Source organism: Calidris pugnax, unplaced genomic scaffold, assembly GCF_001431845.1.
Source record: "Calidris pugnax isolate Ruff unplaced genomic scaffold, ASM143184v1 scaffold8, whole genome shotgun sequence".
NCBI lineage: Eukaryota > Metazoa > Chordata > Aves > Charadriiformes > Scolopacidae > Calidris > Calidris pugnax.
Window position 1 is genome coordinate 18,044,577 of NW_015090830.1, and position 22,384 is coordinate 18,066,960.

General features: G+C 38.2%; 1 protein-coding gene across 1 annotated transcript in view; it reads right to left on the reverse strand.

The window, feature by feature from the left end:
• Positions 1-17,961, reverse strand: part of OFCC1 (orofacial cleft 1 candidate 1) — a 91,909-nt gene extending 73,948 nt beyond the window's left edge. The window contains exons 1-2 of the mRNA XM_014940826.1: positions 17,863-17,961; positions 13,366-13,502 (exon numbers count right to left, since the gene is read on the reverse strand). The gene's annotated coding sequence lies outside the window, so the exon portion shown is untranslated. The remainder of the gene's footprint in view (positions 1-13,365; positions 13,503-17,862) is intronic.
• Between the last annotated feature and the right edge of the window lie 4,423 nt (positions 17,962-22,384).

Here is a 22,384-nt window from a genome sequence, read left to right on the forward strand (position 1 = left end):
GTCATACTTAAAATGTCAGTGTTCAATGATTGGTTTCAGCTCATAATAATAAATTCTAGACTTTTGAACATTAGAAACAATAAAGCTACATGGAGAGAATGGTTGTAATTGAGAGACAAAATATCCCAAATATAGGCCCGAAGCATCATTTTTAAAAAATAACAGAAATACAGCTGAAGTAATTTTAATAGCAAATAAATAAATATGGGAATATCACACAGCTGTAGCAATTGATAAATTAAAATTTAGAATTACATAAATTGGTACATTGAACTGTACCAAAGGCAAATAGATTTATACACAAATACTTGTCTATGGATAGATCTGTACTTACACTGTCACATTTTGTATAACCCACAACCTTGTGGATATAAAAGCAAAAACATATTGAGGATGGCCTGCAACTTAAAAACATAGTCTTTTGAGTTAAAATATTTTATATTCCTACTTCCAGTCATTTATAATGACAAGATAATGATTCACAGAACCACTGGTAAACAGCAACTGTGTCCTTTTTATTTGCTTCCTAACACTCCTGGAAAGCTTTATAGTAAACAATTTAGAAGATAATGAAAGGTAAAACTTCCATCTGAAAAGGTTTGATTCAACAAAATTATTGGGACAATCACTTAGGTTAAGTGTTTAGCCCAGAGGGCAGTATAAAATTTCATCAAAATTCAAACCATGCATAAATGATCTCAACTTGCAGTGTCTATTTATACCACACAACATGTTAGTCACATTTTTCACTGCAGATTGAAAGTAATGATGAAGTAACAGATAAGGATGAAAGACTGAATATGCGCTATGCCACCCATGTATAATTCAGTTAGTGGCAAGCACGGATTAGAAAGTATCCTGCAACAGCATGTGTTTTTCAACTGCCTGAGAAAACCTGTGAACCACTAATGACACACAGGGGACAGCAACGAAACCAGAAATATTTCACATACACAAATTAGCAAAGAAGAGAGAGTTAATAAATCAAGGACTAAAAGACAATGAGAAATATAAATATAGATCAAAAGAATGTTACAATTTATTATCTTTTAAGTTTGGTGTTTCTTTAAAAAAAAGCTTTTTTTAAATCCAGATAACAAAGTAGTGTCATTGCAAAAGGCATCATTTTCCTAAAGCCAAAATCTTCACATTTTGGTGAATACCGTATAAAGAAAACACCAGTGCAGACTCTCCATTTAAAGTGTAGAATACTGTCCTCACCCTCCAGGAAAAAATAATCAAAGTGGAAAAATGTCTCTGCCCCTTCTTTTTCCAACCAAATTTTTTGCTTTAGTTATTTTGGAGAGAAGCTTTGAGCTATGAATAAAGAAAGAAGATCTGTGATTTTTCATCTGAATCCTAAACAAAGACAAAATCTTTAGTTGATGACAGCCACTGAAAGAAAATAATAACTGCAGTACATAGTGTTATTTATCAGCTGATTAAGGATCACTCCATTGAGTGTATCAGCTGTTCTCATAGGCCTGCTACAGTTTTTGCCTAACCTATTAGAATCAGCTTCTTAGAGTGATACTGACCCTCAGCTGAAGTTCTGTTATTGCTAAACGGTGAACACAAATTATTAATTGGCATTCCTTTTTTATTATTCTAGAAGGTGCATCCAAGGTGCTGGATGAACTAATAACATTGACAGTTCATGCTTCAAGGAGATAATAATGTAGCATTGAAACTGCACGGTGGAGAATTAAACACAAATGTAAGCTGAAAGCCACGTATGGGGCTGTGTTTTCATTTGGCAATACGTTCGTCTCGAGAATCTCCGGTTATCATCACACTAAGCAGAGCTAGATGTTAATGATTTGTAGTTGCCTTTTTGGGGAGGACAGGATTAGAGGAAAGACTTCACAGATATCATGAGGAGTTACCTCTGAGTAAAAGGCATAGGTTAAAGCTGCACTTGGAAGTAGTGGAAAGGAGAGATGAGAGCTGATATTTTTGGGTGTGGTGTAACACCACCACAAGCCACACTACTGAAAAGTAGAGGAAGGCTAAGTGGTAGAGGATCTTACAAATGACTGGGAAAGATTATAGTATGACAGATGCCTCCAATGATAGTTAATTTAAATGCCATTAGGTGCATTATATTTCACATGTAGACTGTCCAGAGTGTGATGGAAAGTATTACAGTAGGTTAGCATGAAAGTTTACGCTTCAGTCAGAGGAAATTGTCATCACTCCACTGGAAACGGCGCTTTAACAACTTACCTCAGCTGAGGATCTGCCCCTCTGCATTACTGTAGCATTCACTGTCTTTAGCAAAATACTCAGAGCAGATGCTAAAGCTGGTGGAACTTAAGTAAGTTTCTGCTGACTCATTGCTCCAAAAGAGAAATTAGAACAAAGTTAATGAATGTTCAAGCTTTATACAGCATTTTTAGTTTATTTTGCTGTTCTAAGTTTCCCATTTTTTCCAAAAGGGCTATATTAAATAATTTTTTTTCCCCAATTAACATTTTTACTTCTTTACATTTAGTGTAATTCGGCCATTCTTCCAATGAAGTCTAGGAAAATGGCAACATGAATCCTGGAGTAAATTATTTTGAGCTGATTTCCCTGTAACATTAGTAAACAGTTTGATGCGCGATGTCACTAGTAGCACTATTCTCTCTTGTCTTCCCCCATTTAATGAAAATCTGTGAAATAAATGCTACAAGGCAGTACTGCTGGCGTGACAAATTCCAAGCCAATAAGTCTTGCAGTTGCCAAGATGTAAGCTCTGAAACTTGGCATTTGGCATTCAGAACTAGATAACCTTACTATAGTAACTACATTCACTGTATCTACAAGAGGGATGAATAAATCAACAATAATTGAACTACTAAAAGTGTCTAATTTCCAGCATAGTGCTTCAAGCAACAACTGAAATTAAAAAACTGTTAAAACACAGCTACATACCCATACAATCTTGTCATGAATGCACTGAAGCAAAGGTTAACAAAAAGGAATGAATATGCATTCTTTGCTAAAAGTAGCGTTCCTTGATCTACAGTAGTGATGAACTGTATAAATGTCAGGTCTCATCTAAGTCCCACAGAGCCTGGTGCTCCCAGTAGCAAGAATTTTTTATTGTTCCTGTAACATTACTCAAAGCAGGGAAAAGGCTACTCCTGGTGCATGTGGAATGCAGCCCCTTTTCTGAAGTCTGGCAGTGTTTCCAAAGTTAGCAATGACCATAAACCCTTGAAATATGGCTGATATCTCCAGGGCCTGATCCAAAGCCCAAGTGAAGGCAAATGTGAAGATTCCATATGGCTGCAGGTTTGTGCAGGCCAGGCTTAAAATATTACTTCCCTTGTCACTTGATTCTGTAATTGAGAATTTCTTACGTTGTCCAAGTCAGATTTCACTGAATTTCCCATCCACCCATCTTTTCTCCCACTGTTAATTTTTATTTTAAAAGTACAGGTCTGGAAACCTTTAGGAAGATAACTAGCACAGTAGGTTAAATGGACTCAGTGCTTCAGAGAAACAGGATAGTCTAATAAACAGAGCTTTTAATGTAATACATTTCCATGCTAATACACAGGAGAGAACCTACCACTGAGACACCAGCCTGCTGTACGCCGCTTTGAAAACTCTCTCCCAGAATTAATTCAGACTGATTATTAGCATAGCATGGATGCTTTCACCTGGGGAACTAACTAAAAATAATAGCCAATTTACCAATGAACTAGAGTAGGCTTTTTAATCTCCCATGACTCCACAGATTGGTGGCAGTACACTACAGAGTCACATCTCTGTGATTGCAGCACAGCTGGCAGTAAGCTTTGACGTATATGCAATTGCAAGGAATTGCTGCAAGCCACTGAGATGTGGGACAGAGACATTCCTTGGGCCACCATTTGGACAGTCCTGTTACAATCTTAATATCTGGGCTGCTCATTTATTAGCGACGGACTGGAAATAGGTTTCCTTAATATATTCATCTAAAACCAACCAAAGATCACTTGGTCTCTGGGACCAGCTATTGACCTTCTTTTGGGACCTCAAATCTGGAAATCCAGTGTTTATTCAGTGTTGGCCCTGAGGAAAAACTATAGGCATTATGGTCTTTAAACCTTTAATTTCTCATATTTTTCCTGAAAGCTAAGGAATTAGAGAGACGCTACCACAGTGGAGATACTGGTTCTTAGAGCTGTCTCCAGGAAAACTGGACACTGTCTTCTTACACTTACTTATATAACACATGTAAAGACAGGGAAGTATTTCTGCAGATGCACTGTGAGGGACAGTGAAATGCATGATAAACTGGACTGAGTATGCATCTTGCTCCCTCTGACATTTTGCAGGTCAAACTCGGTATTTGATGTACATATGTTAAAGCCAGAGAGGGAAAGGCAGATACTCAGAGACGAGGCAATCTTTTCTTTCCTCAAATTTCCTGCCACCTCGAAGGCTAAATTGAATACTGGTGGCATGAACATACATCTGAGTGTCTTTTAGAAGATGAGGATCACGATACAATGTTTTGAAGTGGAAATTATTGCAACTTTGAAATACTATAACTTACCAAGCAACCAAAGATGCTAGAAGTCCCCTATACTATATTTAACTGAAATGCAAGGCAAATGCGAACAGACAGTTACTCTGCATAAAATGATACACATGATGGTTAAGGGTGGCATTGTTTCCTCTATATAAAGCAAGCTTCAAAGGGAACAGTAATTTTTGGATTAATGGGCAAACAATGCAGAACAAATTACATCAGTAGTTAGTTAAAAGCTCTGTAAAATAGCTTGCCCTCTATTTCTGAGTAATGGGACTGATGAAGGAATGGGATTGTTTTTTTTCCATCCCCAGTTCTTTTCCCCTGCAATTGTTTAGACTGGAGAATTAACAGTCAGAGAGAGCATCTCTGCACATTGTGAGAAAGAAGCAGCATCCAGTACTGCTGCAAGAAAGAATAGCTGAAACGGGAGTTTCATCACTGTGAATCCCATAAAACAAACTGTCTGGCATGTTTTCAGTCATTATCTCTCAGGAGAGACCTAAAACAAAAACTGGGATAGATCTAGGTACCAGTCTGAGAAGCTTACGAGGACAAAGTACACCAGAGAGCGACCTAGCCTCTTTAAAACTAAGCTCAAGACAGTGATTCACACCGTCATAACATTCAAGCATGACTACTGCAAATTCCCTGTTTGCTGGACTTCCTCTTAAATCAGAAGGCAGACAGACTGCATTTTATTCAGAATTTTGAAACCAGACTCTCAAACCTGGCAGTTTGGGTTGTATTTTTGGATCCAAGGCTAGGCAAATGGGAGATGCCCTCTGTTCTTTCCTATTCACTGTTCTCATCTCCTCCCTGCCCCAACTTGATCTTGTCATGATGGGAGATATTGTATTCTACCTAAAGCAAGGACAAAATACACGGGGTGAAATATTGGTCCCACTAGGTGACCAGGGAGGAGGATTTTGACAGTCACCCACACTTTTATCATCACCTCTTAGACAAGAAGCAAGAGTCACCAGTTAGAAGGCCTATATTTGCCTAGACTTTCCTGTTCCTACTTTTTTTCAGCTTACCATCAGCTTCTTGTTCCCACTCTTTGTGAAGTGTCTCAGTTTGTACTGGAAACGTGCAAGGGCAGAGACCCTCCTAACTTATCTGGCTGTTTTGTCACACATCACTGTATATTTAATAATAATTATGCCTCTGCAGAGGTATTTTATTCTGATAGATTCAGAACTATCCCACCAGGATCTTCATCTACTTATTCATTTTGCTACAGGCTACAGCAGAAGGAGTTAGAGAATTTACTGAAATAACAAAGTCATTTTACATACATATGGTCTATGCTTCTGTGCCACAGCAGTGACAGATAAAAAGCAGCAATCTATCATATTTTTCTCTCCACACTGTATTCAATAGGATCCAAAGTGTGGTACCCATTTTGCTCCTAATGCACATGTATAACTCCCACTTATTTACTGTAGTGCCCTGAAGATGTGACAGTTAGCTATGTAATGCACTTATTATTTTTATTCATTCTATTCATTAGAGATGACCGTGTATGGCACACTTATAGCTTTGCTTTTCTCCACTAGTCATCAGTAATGTCATCTTATCTAGCTCATGAAAACAAAATGAGTATTAAATGACAAACAACAACCAAATCTCTCTCTACCCGATGCTTCGCAGCCAGCTTGCCAAGCCTTCCACCTTCCGATGAATCTGAATAAACTAAAGAGCAATTCAGCTATGTCAAAAAGTGCTTTTGCACTGAGCAGAAATCAAGGCTAAATGGTGTGAAACACCTGTGAAGGAGAAATGCCGGCAGTACTCTCTCAGAAGCACATGGACTGCCCTCATGGCAAAGGCTCCAACAACTTTGGGAGCCCAGGTTGCTGGACTGTCAACATTCACAGTATTTAAGAAGAAGAGAAAACAGCGATTTCTATCAAAAAACTGCATGATAGACATATTCTGTCAGCATAACCAGCTTTCCCCTGACTATTGCCAAATTTGAACCATCTTCTTTCACTTTGACTGAATAAGAATTCTCTAAGGGGGAAGAGGAGAGTAGAAAAAGCCTTTTGGTGGGGAATTATAAACATACACTTCTGGAGAAGGCTAGGTCAAACTATTAATTGCTCCAGCATCGGGGATCATTTGCCTCCTCTTTCAATTATGTAATAATCAGATCAAAACCACACAAATCGTTTGTCCGGATCTCTACAAAAACTTGGTTTTCGTAGTGAAATTGTTCAACAGCTGAGCTCACCACTACTTTCTGTTCAAGAACTTCAAAGCCAATAGAAAAGAAAAAAAAAAAAAAAAAAAAGACAAACAAACATCTCCCTGGCTTCTCCAGTGAGTGATCACTCACTAATGACCCTCAAGTTACATTCTCAAATGGGTGATCTCTATCACCAATTCCTCCTCTCCATTGCTCAAGGCGCGATCTCAGCTACTAGAGTTCAGCAGGTCTGGAGCCTGCAGGAGGAAGGGCAGCCACTGCCAACTATTTTCATCATCCTGAAGATATAAATAAGATTATCATCAAGCATAACTGCATTGAAATCCATAGGTACTTGCAATAGTAAATGTTCCCCATCACCCTAACAGCATCAAATTCTGGCAAAATCAAGTGTGTGCACAGATATTGGAAGGCTTTGCAAGATACCACTGTAAAAGACAGTTCTGAATACAGGCTTACATTTCCTTAGCATGTATTTTCAATCCTTAAAATTTTGTTTCCTGTTTTTTCCAGCAGTTTAGATAAATTTTCACATAATCCTTTTTGTTGATTTTAAATTTGTTTACAAACAGTTTGAAACCCTCAGTCTTCACCTTTATATCTGAATCATCAGGAGGAGATGCACCTTATTTGTTATTTACCTTTCAACATTTTACCACAATGCACTGGGCTAGGGATATAGTTCCTCAAGACAGCAAAGAAATACAGTCTTGTCTAAACATATGCAGTTCATTGGACTTTACCTATATATCTGAATTATACTATATAATAAAAGAAGCAACACACAGCTTCAGAAAAATCACAGGGAATAGGAAAGATGCCCCAGCTGTATTTAATGATTTGGCATAGGAATAGTTTCCAAAAAGTAAACTTTTACTGTGACAGAAAAATCCCCAACAAAACTAAGACTAAAGCAAAAACTCCCCAGAAATATGTACCAGTCTGCTGTAAAAATTTGATCTGCAAAGATGTGAGGACATGCACCAACATAAACACCAATCTGCACTCTTAATAAATACCCCCCCCCAAAAAAATATCCATGACCTGTGCCCTGCTGTGACTATCCTGCAAAACAGAACTTCCACAAAGGGTACAGAAGGACCAATCCTGGCAACACTCTGTGCCAAAGCTTAAGCATTTTTAAGAACAGCATGTGAAAGATTTGAAGGCATTCAAAAAAAACAGTGGGACTTCTGATTTTTCCTAAGATGTAAAGCTTGGCCTGCCCTTAAATCTCCATCTTGAAAAATATTAACTCATTGCACTTCAAAATGGAATTAGAAAAAATGAAACTGGGTTTAGGCGGACCTCCAGAACTTATTGAGAAACTGTTTCTTGAAATACTTTTTAAATGATTGGCACTTTTTAAAGTAAGCAATAAAGAGCTAGTCTCCTTTTCACAAAGAAAGTTGAATGCCTACTCTTAATGGCAATGTTTTATATACAGTGCATGAAGCAGATCCTACTAGTACAGCTATAAAAAACTGCTAAAATTTGACCTTTGATTTTAGGTAAATGTTACATATTTGAATAAAAGGTTGCATTTATAGGCAGGCACAGATACTATTTTTTTTTAATATAAAATAAAAAGCTTTAGAAGAGCTCAAGAAAGAATCCAGGGAAATTTTTAAAACAGGCAAACACTAATTTTGAACAAATTTTAAACACTCAGACAAGGGTTTTCCTCCAACGTGTAATTCATCACCCTCCTTACTCGGTGTAAATTCAATCTCTTCTGTTTGTATGACATAAACAACAAGCAGATTCACAGGAATGAGGCAAACCATATGTGAAGGTGTTTTAGAAAGCACAACAGGGAATACACCAAGCAAAGAAGCATCTGCATTTATTTCAATGTCAAATCACATGTGTATCATAAAGGGAAAGTTTATTGTTTTTATTAAAAAACAACTTTACTATACTGTGCTGTTTACAGTTAACTCTTCCTGCCCCTGAGTGTCCTCAACAATTTGGCCAAAAAACCACCAGCAGGTAAAATCATAAAGGCTACAGGTGCAAAGGCAGGGTTGCAAAGGGGTCTTCAACCCCCTCTGTCCTGCCTAGGGTAGTAGTATGCTGCCAAGACCCCAACTTTTCTCCACCCTCTCCTTCCTACTGCTCTCCGACCTGGGCTGCATCTGCTCCTGATAGCTACAAGTGAGAACCAAAGCCTGGGCCATCCCCCCTGGATTTCAGAGGTGCAAGAATGCAAATCCAGGCAGGATTTATATCTTATTGATGCCTGCATGCTGTGAAACATGGTCTGGTCTCCTGTCTCAAGATGCTGTTTTATCCTCCACTGATGCTGCACTGACCAGCCTGCAGCAAAGCAACTGTGGGCATCTCATGGCACTGCCTGCACAGGGCACCAGGTAGTCACCCACAAAAGGCAGTGCCATGCAATAAATTATTTTTATAGAAGCTGGCCAGAGTATCTTAACACATTTGGAGTTCAGGAGAAAATATTTCAAAGCAGCATTTAGCCTGGGTATGAGCTACAGGCACATTGTTAAAAAGCTAATTGCATGGAGACAAAGGATGATCGTTACTTTTATATTAGTGTGTAGTATTAACCCTTAAGAGTTGTGTTTGATGATAAGTTATTGGCAATTGAAACTGCTAGTTCATTATTTATACTTAAACTCAAGCCTGAAGATTCCTAGTCACTGAAAGTGACTTTTTTTTTCTTCTTTTTTTTTTGAAGACAGATAAATGTTTTGATATCTGGGATGTTTTTCCTGTCTCCTCTAAAACTATGCATAAAAAGCAGTGCTAAAAGTGTTGAAGTGCTGAAACTATCTTTCAGGTCCATATTTATTATGCACTTACAGAAAATCTGGCTTTATAGCGACAAATAGCCATGAGGAACATTTTTTCCTCAAATTTTGCTTGCTTCAGGGGACAGAAGAACAGGGCTAGAAAGCTTCTGATATCAGGTTTTGGGCTGCAAGGGTCAAAATTCCTCCAAACATTTTCTCTCTCAAGGTTATAGATTTTACTTGTCTTATTTAGACAATAGCCCCTAAAATATTCATGTGCTGCTGCAGGTTACACAGGCATTTACTTCCAGAAATGCAAATATCTGAGAGAAGGGTGGTTCAGAGATGCCATGATGGGAAGCAAGGTCCTGGGGTTGGCTCTCCAGAAAGGTCTGCAAAGCGTTTGGTGGCTGTTTAGCACCACAGGTGTCCATATCAACAGCATGCACCTCCCTGTAATAAGTGACCACATTCATCTGTTGTCTTAATTTCTCTCATCTTGTGTTTCGGACTCATCCCCCTCATCACCAACTCACTGGACCTAAGCAAAAACCTCATGTAGGATGCAAGATTGAATCTGAAGGCTGCAGGCTTCTGCAGCCAGAAGGATCTTTTTATTACATATGTGTATAATGCCCACTTGTAAGGAGGTTTGACTATGGCCTACGGATGTGAGACACCACTGTCAAATTAATATGAAAAGGACAAGCATGCTATACCAATGGAAACAAACAAAAAAAATAATCACAATTATCAGAAAAATATTTGTGATCACAAAAGAATATTTTGCTCGTACTCGCCAGTCTCCCCTTTGGCAAGCCCTACAAGAAAAGAGTAGATGAGAGGGAGGAAATAAGAGAGGAAAAAAATACAGGGGGAGGCAGGGAGAGAGAGAGGAAAAAAGGAGAGACTGAGACAGAGTGGATGGTTTTAACTTGTCACAGTGCAACACTAGCTTTTAATTAATACGGGGTATGTACAACTTTGAAGACTGTTGGACGTGCAGTATTTTATGATAAATACATTTTATGGGATTTCGTTTTTAAAGAGGATTTTGTAAAATAACCTAGCCCAATAAATGATTTACCAGCTGCAATAAAAGATCAAGGAAATTGCTCAGATTGCATCTTGGAGCATCTAAAACTCTGAAGTTTATGGAGATCTAAGCTGCCCCCAGATCTATAGTCCTATTAAAAATTTTTGTAGTAGCTAATTATCTTGCATTGCATTTTTTAAAAGGTAGCAATCTTAGCAGAGAGGAAGGTCTGGAAACAGACAAAGAGGAGCTGATGCCCTTTGATGGAGAAAATAGGAGAGAAGGAAAGGAGAAGAGATAGACAGAAGTGAGTAACAACCATAACATCAGCCTGGTATGGTAACAAATGGAACTAACAGCTCATAAGGTACCAGATACTCCTTCAATCACACAGGGAAAGTGAATTAACTCTAATTTTGAAAAAAATATTATTATTAAGGACATATTCTTTACATGGCATGCTAAGTGAAATATATATATTACTTGACCAAGAGTGATTTGTTTTCCTTTTTTTTTCTTTTTGATAAAGATGATGTTATACCACAGCTGAATCAGAAAGCAAAGAAATGGTCTCTAAATTCTGTTTTGTTCTAGCCTCATGGGACTTTCACATAATAAATAAGTAAATAAAGCACTGGTCCTTATTTCAAACAGGATGACAGAGACAGTAAATAGAATGGCATATTGAAATAATAAAATACTAGCCTCGGCTGTCTTCACAGACAAGCAGTCACCATGTCACATGCCTTGTAGCCTTTGTTTTGTACCAGGAAAATATGGTTTATGCCTTGTAACTTACTGTGCTCAGACATACCTCCGTCTCCCCAGGGGAACCCTAGTGAAGCCAGTGTCCCTGCAGGCACAGGGCTCCAAAGTGAACTGGACTTCCTAAGAGATGATGAAGAAAGGAAAAGGGAAAGGAAGAAAGAACCACCATTTTTTCTTGATCCCCAAATCAGACAGTGAGGTGCATGCCAATTGAAACAAATGCCTGTCCCCTCCATTCTTTTGGGCACCTTTTGCAGGCAGAGAGGCCACAGCCTTCAAAACCTGGGGCCAGGCTGCTGCAGGGACAGAAACCAGTATGTGCTCCAGGAATGCTTCAGTGATGAGGAAGGATGGACTTGAGCCCCTTTCCCAGCACTTTCAAGCTGAACAACTTTGAAAAGAATAAAGGATCAATATTGCTGACTTTAAACTTTAATTGTCTCATTGCAACTCTGCAAGACATGGAAGAGAGATGATGAAGTTCACCACCATAGAAACAAGCATGTTGAGACAGAAAAGGTCAATGATAATTTGGTTAATTTAATCTGAAAATTGAGGTAGGCAAAATAAAACAGTGGGAGACAGCAAGGATACTAGGACAAACGCTGCTTCTCTAAATTCTATTCTTAAATGGGGAGTCCTTAACTATCCAAAATAACCACGAGTCATGCAGCAGAATTATGGCAGTCTGATTTGATATGATTGTGTGCTATTTTTCCATTTGATTGCTGCCTCCTGCAACAGTCAGGGCTGACCACCTCTAGGGTTGACTTTCTACAGTGAAAATGCGCTTTGTGTCTGTAGGGTCTTTACCTAACTTTCTGCCAAACTTTAAAGGCACCAAGTGAATGTGGCAAGTGAGAGCAGTGAATGACAGGGTTAGTGGTGCTGAAGGCTGCTTGGCTTGCCTGATTAGATAATCCTGCTTTCAAATGTTTTGATAGGGAAGTCATTTAAAAAAAAATTTTCACATGCACCCACCCTCATGATGGGTGGGTGCATGCTCATTTTCTGGATGTTTTATTTGAAACTCTAGAGTCTGATTTGCAGAAGACCATAGGTGCCAGAGATACACATTACAGCTGGATTTCAAACATTCAAAACACAATATAAAGAGTCATGAAAGATTATCAGATCATTTCATTTAGTGAAGGATTGGGTCTTCATAGTTTTCTATTAATTACAAATAACTGTCCAACTCTTGCAATTACCTTGAAAATGAAATCCCAGGAAGAATAATTATAAGGAAATTAAAAGATTTCATTTTGATGCAGTCTTTTCAATTTATCTTTTCATTCAAGTCATTCCCCATATATGTATTTTATAATGGAGAAAAGTAGTAATAGTTAAAGTAACATCCAAGAAAGGTGGTGTATTGCTCTTAAAATACTGAAGAGATTTTTCTAGAAAACCCCTTTCATTTCTGCTCTTAAAATGCTAAAGAAATTTTTCTAGAAAACCCCTTTCATTTCTTCTCCTGACACAGCTTCTCAAAGCAATGCAGCAATGTCAAAATTACATTCTCAGACAAAAAAATGCTTCCAATTTTTTCTAATCAACTTCAATCATAAATAATACTAAGGAGTCAAAGAAAATCAAACTCTTTGATACTTACAAGTTCTGGAAATATCTTATCTCATAGCCCTATCTGTGAAGGTGAAGTAACACCCCTTCCTTACTTCAGAACGAGTTTGTGAAGAAAAAGTAACTCTTACTTGTTAAGTTCTATTGGAAGGAAGGTACAAGAAAATCAGTAATTTTGAATTCTAGGCAGGGTCTGCATGTTGTAAAAAAAGGCCAGGGGCCACAGTGAACAAAAAGCAGAAAATACAAAATTCAATATTTACAATATTTACAAAACACGCACAGAGAAATGTGAGCTCTGTGGAAAAATAGCATATGATGTCATAATCATAATGCGTGCACAAAGGGGACAAACTGGCATTGCTTAGTAACTGTCAGCCTATGCGTTGGATTTTGCAGCCTAATAACATTCATCTGAATTTAGATACTACTATAATACAAGAATAACAAGGTATACTTTTGGGTTGTGGAACTATTTGATGCTGAGATTGCTTACCACACAGAAAAAGTATACTTCTCTAACTCCTCCAAGCAGAATTTTCTCTCTGCAGATGCTTTTCCTTCTTCTGAGCTTGAGCTCCCAGGACCTGATTTTTCTTGATAACATTGGTCAGTTGTGTTATTGCAGTTAATCTTTAAACAAAACAAAACAAAAAAAACGAGTAGTAAGGTAATTAGCTGAGCACAGCTAGTAAAGTATGAGCTGCCAGTTTCACCCTGTTTTGAACTTCTAGCTCTGTTTTACTTCTCTCTCTACAACAAACCTGGAAAACAGCAATGGCAAAGATGGCTCAAGATGCTTTAGAATAGAACCAAATAGAATAGGCTATTTCAGTTGGAAGAGACCTGCAACGATCATCTAGTCCAACTGCCTGAAAAATTCAGGGCTGACCAAGTTAAAACATGTTATTAAGAGCATTATGCAAATGCCTCTTGGCATTGACCATCTCTCCAGGAAGCCTGTTCCAAGCATTTGACCACCCTCATGGTAAAGAATTGCTTCCTAATGGCACAGCTTTGAACCATTCACATGTGTCCTGTCACTGGATCCAAGAAGAGAACTGCACCTCCCTCTCTGCTCCCCCTCCTCAGGAAGCTAGAGAGAGCAATGATGTCACCCATCAGCTTCCTTTCACTCCAAACTAGACAAACCCAAAGTCCTAAGGCACTCTTAGGAGGACATGCCTTCCAGCCCTTTTTTGCCTTCCTCTGGAAATATTCAAGGACCTTCATGTCCTTCTTAAATTGTGGTGCCTAGAGCTGCACACAGAGTAGTTCAGTGAATTGATTTCTGTTCCTATAAGGTTGTTGTTTAACAAACCCTCTCATGGAGGTGTAAGCTCGTGCTGATACCAGAAGAGGTCATACAGCCTTTCCCTACCTGCTTGCTTTTTCCTGTGTTGCACACCATACTCCATCAGAACAAAAATTTGGACACCCACATAGTAAAACATATGGAGGGAACTGATCTGGGAAGAGAATTAATGCTGTTTGGCCTCTTTCTTTTCTTTTCCTTTTATATAACTGGGTTAGCTCTCAGCTGGACCCATTCTGATCCAGGCCACCCTGCACTGGTGCCAGCATAAGGGAGGAGAAGGACAGTACCACATCTCTCAGTGCTGGTGCCAGTTTATTCTGATTTTAACTACTCCTTCAGCTACAAAGTAAAGAATCTTAATCTGCGCTCGTCAATGAAATAACATTTTTGCACGCACAGGGCCCAGTTCAGCTCTGGCATTGCCTGTCTCTGGAGTGACTGGCAGGTTCCTCGCATGCTCAGCAGTATCACCCCTGACCAGAGAGCCAATCACCGCTTCCACCAAGAGACGCAATGAGGTCATAACTTACCAGACAGCTGCAGGTGACTTCATGAAGCTATTAATACCTTCCTAGGCACAATACCAAACTCTGTAAAGGGTTTGTTAACATTTGGTGAACAAACCCAAAGAGAACAAGGACATGGAAGTTAAAACCACTTATGTTCAAACTAGAAACAGGACTCCCTCTTTGTTCTTTCATTTAGACAGGAAGAGGGAAAGTATACTGTTTAGAGGTAACCATGAAGGGAAATTTTGGTTCTCTATCCCTAGATGCTGATTCTATGGAGCAAGTGGTTGAAATTTTCTAGTTTATACTAGAAGCTAATCTAAATGATTGTCCTGGATTCCATGACAATGATTGAAGGTCCTTTTTGACTTTTGCATTAATGAAATCTGTAATGAACAAAACATCCAAGTTTACTCTGTAGATCTCAAAAAAAAAAATGAAGAGCTTCCAGGGAACACTGCACTGGCATTAGATGTAGTCACATCACTGTATACTTTGCTAGTTATGAAAGCTACAAAGATTTATTTCTTTTTAACTCGGTAAACCATTTTGCTCTAAAAGGCAAATTTGTATTCTGAAGCTTGGATTGCATAGACCTCATCCACATTTTGAATTTTAATTTAAGGCTCATGGACATAACAGAGGTTCATATCCATACCTACATATGCTAAACATGGTTATCAGTAAGCACAATACAATCATCATATTTTCAGTGGTCATTTGAAGAGGCCACAAGAAATGGAATACATTGTCAAAAAGTGATCCTATGTAAACATGAATAGTTAAGGCAGAGTAGAAATGGGTAGTGTGCTCAAAGCTGTTTTCAAATACTAAGACCAGGCAGCTACAGATAGCATTGCATTTCACCTACCCACATGACTCCTCAACTTAAGTTCCAAGAAAAAGTCAAGGTTTCAGTGTAGGTAGTGTGTGCAAAGTAGCTTGATTGCACTGATGTTGTCCACATGAAATTAACCCTGTAAAAATAGATATAAAAACACTATCCAGACATAAATCCTGAAAGTGTTAGAGTATTATAGAGTATTATGAGTTAATTTCTCTGACACTGTGTTTGATCTTGTCTGAAGTACAAAAGGAGTAACTCAGTCATCTGCATGAGGATGGGATTCTGGCCACAGAATATAGTTTACTTCTCTCAGAAGTTGCTGATTGGGAACATTGTGTCCTTCATAGTCAGCATTCGACATCCTGAATACATGCAGGGGTGTGCACCTCACTCCAACAAAAACTTGGTTGTCACTAATCCCCAACACTCAGAAGATCCTCAGTGGGAGACTGTGTGCAACTCCTTAGCATAGATGAATCGGCTGGGGCCGGAGGGGAGCAGGGCAAAACAATAACACCTTTGGTTTTGCTGATGTTTCTTATATTCCCAAATATGGTGAAGTCAGACCCGAAGGTCCTTCTGTTTGCTTTTGTTACAAAAAAATAAATTTTAAAAAATCTGTTTACAAAAAGGAAAAGGACAGTTGAAAAGAACAATTCATTACATGAAGTTCTGTCTTTTGCCTTAAGTCTGTTCTTCACATGTGTTTGAAATTGTTTCCAGTATACGATTGCTGGGTAAAATTATTTCAAAAGATGGTTTCAGTTCCAGAGATACTAGTAGGCCAAGTGTCTAAATCTTGAACTTGCTAAAACAAGGATCTCTCTGAACATTAGGGCTCACTCATCCCGTTAAAATAGAGGGCCTCTTGCAACCTTTGAAAGGAGATTTCACATGCTCACATTTCTTTTGTCAGAAGTATTCTCACAAGAGGCTCAGTTCAGAAATCTATTTAAGCATGTCAATAACTGTAAGCTCGTGAGTCATTTCACCGAGTCCAAAGGGACTAGACAGTGCTGAATTACCCATGGGCTTACGCACCTTACTGAAACCAGGTCACTTTAATGTGGCTTTGAGAGCCACCCACAACTGAGGTTTCCTATAAGAGCGTGGCACTTTGAACAAAGGCGATGTGCTATTATGGGATTGTAGGAAATGAATTTCACTCTGCCACTCCCATGGGTTGGGTTGCTTTTGCCCATTACACCCACTCCATCAGTCCTTAAATTGGTCTTTCTATAGATACAAGGCTACATACACGCATGCGCACACAAGTATGCAGGTGTGTTTATAACTCTGGTTTCTCCAAGTTAACCTTACCTGCCTAAAGAAATAAGTCACTTGAAAACTCAGTAATTTAAAATGGAAGGAATTTCCAGTTGGCCAATCCAGTTTTGCTCACAGATATTTATATGTAGATCATCACATAACTAAAGTCAAAGTTGTGATAATAATTCCCAGCTAGTGAGTATTTGTGCCACAGTACATGTAGAGGTATAAACACATAGTTCACATATGTGAGTACTCTGAGTACTGTGATGACTTCTTTCCATGGCCAATTAAAAGCATTAAAAATGTTTCAGGGTACATCTAGAATAGGGCAAGACAAATTACCAGAACGATTAATTTGAATATTCATATTTGCAGTTATAGTTTACTGCAGCCATGCTGATCTAAAGAGGGAAGTGCAGCAACACTTACAGAGAAAAACTGCATCCTTCAGTGGAAAATACCTAATTTAGAACAAATAATGACAGTCATCTTTGTGTCTTAGTTCTCAGGTTTTATATTATACTGGAAAGTTCCAATAGTGTCTTACCCAGAAAGTGTTGTCGTGATGCATATGTGATTTCATGGTAATTTATACTGATCACACAAAGCTTGTTCACAAATTATGCCCTTGACCAAGACACTACAAATAAGGATCCTAAAAGTAGGGGTAAGGGTAAAAGTACACAAGGACATAAGAGCTTGAATGTTACAGATGCATAGGAAATCTATCTTGTGTTTAAACATTACTGAAATAATATCATCCTGCAATGCAGCCTTGGTAAAGCTGCCATTATCTGGATGGTCCTTCCTACTATTCCTTTTAAATTTCTTTATTGGAGAGATTAGTTCCCTACAGATCTATGTGGGAGACAGAAGTGTGAAGTCTTATGGTAGCTATAACAAAATTCACAGGGATAGGTTAAAGAAACACAACAACAATGACAAGAAACGAGCCCATAGATCATTCCTAAATGGCACAGGTAGAAGCTCCAATGGCTTCACCATGTACTTTAAGGGAGATGGTAACACACAGACCAAGTTCAGTACCTTGTGATGTCCTTCTTGGTCTTCCTTTTGCTGAAACCAGCTGCAGTGCTCATCTGCACTGCCATGGCAATCTTGGTAAAAATCATGCTCTGTAAGGAAAAAGAAATAATCTCTTTTTATATCAGTGCATAAGACAAAGCTCTGGAAGGACCTGGGGTTTGTTCCCTATCCCAGCAAGATCCCGCATGACTCCAGGCAGGTAATTTTTTCCCCTCTGTCCTTGTTATAAATAGGTGGTTAGTTCTCTCCTACCTTCTACCTTTCAGAAGTGTTAGGATGATAAATGCAGAGAAAACTTCAGACACCATGGTGCTGGAAATAAAATCTGTATAGATACGAAGCAGGAGAAACAAATAGAAATAAAGAAATAACAGACAAGAAGAACGACATTGAAGGATATTTTAAACATCCTAGAATGAGTTCTTTGGAAAAGAGAAGGAAGTTCAATTTCTTGTATGGGCATGGTTGTGGATTGAGAATAAGACACAGGTACTTGTGTTCTAAGCAATGTTTACTCAAGTACATGTCCCTCAAACTCCTGAAAATCAGCAACCTGTGAACAAAAATATACTCCCACAACATAGAAAGCAGTGGTACAATGGAAATAAAGGTCTGTATTACACTTCTTAATGTGCAGCACATGGAGGATAAGCCAAAAATATACTTTATTATTTCACTTTTTTTTTTTCCCAGTTACTTCCAATTCCCCTCAGTAAAAGACAGTCAAGTGTACTCAAAATCACAGTACAGACAGGATCTGCTCTTAGGTGTTACAGTTGTAGATATACAATATACACATATATGATGTCACAGCTTCGAGCTTGTGTGATTGTGTATGTACCTATGGATATCTTTCTATTCCTTACTTCATACACATATATACACACGTATAGGTGTATATATGCTGAGCATTCATAGTGGATGAGGTATTTACAGATATTTATGCCATCTGGGATGAAAGAAATTATCTACTGAAATTAGTGAAATTGCATAAAATACAGCTACTGGGTATGTCACAGGTGCGCACATGCAGTACAAACAGTTCAGATTGTCTCCACATATTCCACGTGTGATACATGTATGAACCCATAAACACACATTAAAATATGAACATACCTTGGTAAAGATGGTTACTGCAGTTTCCTTTGTTCATTTTTTTTTTTTTTTTAATTTTGGCTCACCGAAATGGGCTTCCAAATAGCTTTGCTGAAATAATGAAGACTTTGACAATGTTTTTGGAGATGAATAAAGCAGTAATTACCTTGGCCAAAAAAACAGCGCAATAAAAAGAATAAAGAAAACAATAATATTCTACATTTAAGAAATGGGAGGGAGAATGAACTCAAGTTTGTTATTTAATCATGACATGCTCTTTTTCTATTTTATTTGTAAGGCTCTGAATGCTCTTTTCTTTCTATACCAGTGAGCTCATTGCTTTAATTCCTTATAGAGTTCTCTGAACAATTTTTGCTAAGTAAAAACACAATGTAATTCTTCAATGGCTGTAACAGTAAGAAGCTGCTCAAATTAAAGATCAATAAAAAGTACAGAAAAAAATCTGTATGAAAATAAATAAATAAAGGAGAAGATGGCAAATGCTTGCAATTAGACAGGATGAAAAATCTAAAAAGAAATTAAATTTAGTTGTAATACATTTCCCATTCTTTTCTTCATGAAAATTACTACTGAAGTGGGTTTTTTTTCTGTAATTTAAATGTTAAGCTGCCAGATGTGTGTCTCATGCTTGAAGAGTTGAAGCTTTGCATTATTTAGCATATTAAGATTCACAGAATTTAAAAAAGGGCTCCTTTATTGCCTGGAGGTTCTAATTAAGTAAACCTTAGCCTGGTACATTTAAAACTTGCAATACAAGAGATTTTGCTTCCTTTTTTTTCTCTGCAGCCAAGTCTCATCAATATAATAAATATGGAAAATACTTAAGATGATATAATTTTTCTTTGGCTTGAGGAATTAAACCTATCTATTATTTTAAGAAGTTTTTAATAGAGGCCAGCAATCAGAAAGACATTTAAAGACTCCAGTCTACTTTTTAATCATAGGAGTTGCTCTTAGTGGGGGGAAACATGTCTTATAAAACTGAGCTATGCAGAAATTGTTTCTTCCACATGCACCAAACAAAGCAGTTCTGAGAAAGAAACAAGAATCACACAGTTCTTTATTATTAAATTGCATTTTACCTTTTTATAACTTGTTATAATTAACCACAGAAAAGTAATAAAGCATTAATTAGCTGTGCTATCAGCAATTTGTTCATTGAAGGAGTTCAGATAGCTGCATCAGAAACTGTAATAACACAGAAATTCCTTTGACATACAGTACCCATAAATCATACCTTAAATACAGTTATTTTTGCCATTTTAGAAAATGTCAAAGGTGTCAACTTTGTCCAGATATAGCACTTAGCAGTGACTATTTTAGTAAATTGACTCAAAATACATTTTGTTCCCTGACAGGGCAACATAATACCATTCACGATAAAAATGAGCAATTTGAGGAGGAGAAAATAGCACCAAGAGCAAACAACCTAAGACAGGTATCACGGCTGTGATAAAGGTACAATGGCGAGTATAAACTCTCTGTTAATAGATTTATAAGGAAGTCAACAAACATATACATAAGAGCAGGAAAATGTGATTACACCAGGGCCTGGAAAAGACAATAAAATTCTTAATCCAATGCTATAAATCTATAGTCAGCCATTAATAAGAAGTCAAGCAGAACGGTTATAATGCTGTACATTTGTATAAGACAAATAGGAAAAAAATGGGTGGCATTTTTTCCCACCACTGTGGAATGGGTATGATAATAACAATGCCTGGATTTGGCAAAGTATGGTGGGATGAAGTTTGTTTCCAGACCTTGACCAAGCTGAAAGCAGTCTTATACCCTGCTGATATTTAGTCCCAACAAAACAGTGGAGAGGCTACACAGCTCACACCTGATACAGGGTACAAAGAAAGTGTCACCTGTACCAAGTCTCTGAAATCCACTGGGATCTACATTTTTAAAACAAGATGGAAAGAATTTGGAAACTAAAATGTTAGTGCTTCTCTACTACCTTTCTCAGCACCAGCCTTCTTGGGGCAATAGATAACAATAGTAGTATGACCTTAAGTAACGGACATTGTTCTACTTCTTCTTAACCCTTGTAGAGTATAATGTAACCTTTTTTGTCCTCTACATTCAGTCTGGAAGCTATCATCTTTGGTTATGTGTTCTGCAACAAGTACTGTGGTGCAACAGGAGTGGATCTGTAGATCCACTACAGCAGCAATTTGGAAGGCACCACTAAATATCGGGGATCCAACTGTGTGTTGAAAAGTTTGTCAGACTAGCTCTAGTCTGGTCCTGAGAATCGATGGTCCATTAATACCTGATACACGCACCTAAGGCACATCCTGTAGCTTAGCTTCACCCTAAGGGAGTCCAGTGTTTGTCCTCCAAGATGACTCTGCAATTCGAACCAGACAGCAGCAACTGGGGCAAGATGATTGGGTCCAACCATTAACCCACCACTGCCAAGTCCACCACTAAACCACATCCCTCAACACTACATCTACCCATCTTTTAAATACCTCCAGGGATGGTGATTCAACCACTTCCCCGGGCAGCCTATTACAATGTTTGATAATCCTTTCAGTGGATAATTTTTTCATAATATCCAATCTAAACCTTCCCTGGCACAAGTTAAAGCCATTTCCTATTGTCCTATCGCTTGAGACGTGGGTGAAGAGATTGACTCCCACTTCCCTACAACCTCCTTTCAGGTAGTTGGAAAGAGCATATTTAGGGGGAGCAGGAAAGAGAAATTTTAGGTTGTGTTTTTTTGTTTTTGTTTTTTTTTTTTAATATGGACAGAAAGATACAGCAGAGATAGGAAATCCCTTTATACTGGTTTGGTAGGAAATACTTCTATGGAGGCAAAGTAAAGAAGGATGAAGTGCACTCTCTTCTGATGGCCGCGACCTCTCCTTTAGTCAGGAGGAAAGAATTTTAGAGTGGAGCAGCACATCCAGGAGTGGGGTAGCAGACAAATAGATCACCAGCTTCATTAAATTACAGCAGGGAAACAGAAAATAACATGAAAATCCTTCCTGGACTCCCTCCCTAGTAATACCCCAGCCTGTGGGAAATCAGTGTGGTTAACAGTTGGAAAAAAGAAGAATTTGGATTATATAGACTGCACAACTGTAAGCAGGAGCTGAATGTGATCCTATCTGCAAGAATCAACCCAATCCTTTGTACAGTTCTACTCAGAGGAGACAACCAGCAGAAAAAGAGAAGGTTCAGCCGTCTGAGGCTCTGTATGTAGAAAAAATGAAGGGCAAGTAATCTTTTTAAATATAAGTTTGTTCTCTCTAAAGTGGCATCCATGAGGAACTACCAATGAGAATAGCCTTGGGTTTTTTGGTTTAGCTAATTATTTTTGCATCTGCATATGACTGTCACGTAGAAGCAAACGGCATGTCAGAAGGAGAAGAACCTCATTGTAGTATAATGA